Source organism: Lycium ferocissimum, chromosome 6 (genome assembly GCF_029784015.1).
Source record: "Lycium ferocissimum isolate CSIRO_LF1 chromosome 6, AGI_CSIRO_Lferr_CH_V1, whole genome shotgun sequence".
Lineage (NCBI taxonomy): Eukaryota > Viridiplantae > Streptophyta > Magnoliopsida > Solanales > Solanaceae > Lycium > Lycium ferocissimum.
The window spans coordinates 62,723,682-62,724,720 of NC_081347.1; the positions used below are offsets into that span (position 1 = coordinate 62,723,682).

Genomic DNA, 1,039 nt, shown 5'->3' on the forward strand with positions numbered 1-1,039 from the left:
TTCAACTTAGGATCAACTTGTGTTAACTCTTGTATCACTGAGACCTCTGTGTTATTTTCTGAAATTTGGGCTAAGATTGCACCCTGGCAATGACCATGTTATAGTTGGTTGTCTACTTGAACCTCATAATCTTGAACACTGCCGTAGAGGAATATGTGTAACAGATGGTATTCCTCACATACAAAATACCTTATATAATGTTTAAATGTCTTTTCACCAGCTTGGTATGCCCAAGTTAGACATGTGCATCATGCCTGCTATGTAACCATCTCTTGTGCATAATGTCTTCAGTTTGTCCTCCCATGGTCAAGTCCCACCTAAGTCTAAGTTCTGTGTTTTCCATGAAAAGGCCCTTGTTGAAATTATGTCTAAATGAATACTAGCCTACTCACTTGCTTTCCTTTTACTCATATATGTTCCTACCCTCCATTCCTCTTATCTGGAAATTAAGCTTTGCATACTCCCATGTCTGGCATCTATTGTTAAATGTCATATTGTGCACCTTGCATGGTAACCTGCACTGTAGAAGTAGTTGGTGACAGCCCTGTGCATATGAGAAATCCAGCAGCCTTAGGCATACCTTAATGATATTGGAACTGATTTGCTTTGTAACTTATTTACATTGGATGGTTGCTATAACTTGCTCTTTTTCCAGACCCCTATCGGTGACTTTGCATATACTTGGCCTGTAGTTTCTTTGTGTGAGGCCTTCTGGTACCCTTGCCTATCATGCTAGTTGCTCAGCTTGAATCTTGCTGCCATGCCATGTCCTGTGTGTCCTTTCGTTGGATGAACTCATTACTCCTCATATTACCTTGACCTTGCCTCACTGAGTTTGAACTATTGCCATAATCTTGTCTTGCTTGACTGCTGATCTAAATGCCCTTTTTCCCAAAAATGGTAAAATTGGATTTAGATAAATGACTCATTCCCACCAAGAATTAAAACATGAACCTTCCCTGGGACCTCTGAAACTAGTTTTGCATCACATATGATTTTAGCTTTCTCCCTACCCCCGATTGCTCATTGTAGTTGCTTC

At 40.2% G+C, this 1,039-nt stretch overlaps 1 pseudogene; it reads left to right on the plus strand.

The window, feature by feature from the left end:
- Window positions 1-205: 205 nt before the first annotated feature.
- The window catches only part of LOC132061509 (kirola-like), a 3,389-nt pseudogene continuing 2,555 nt past the window's right edge, over window positions 206-1,039 (plus strand).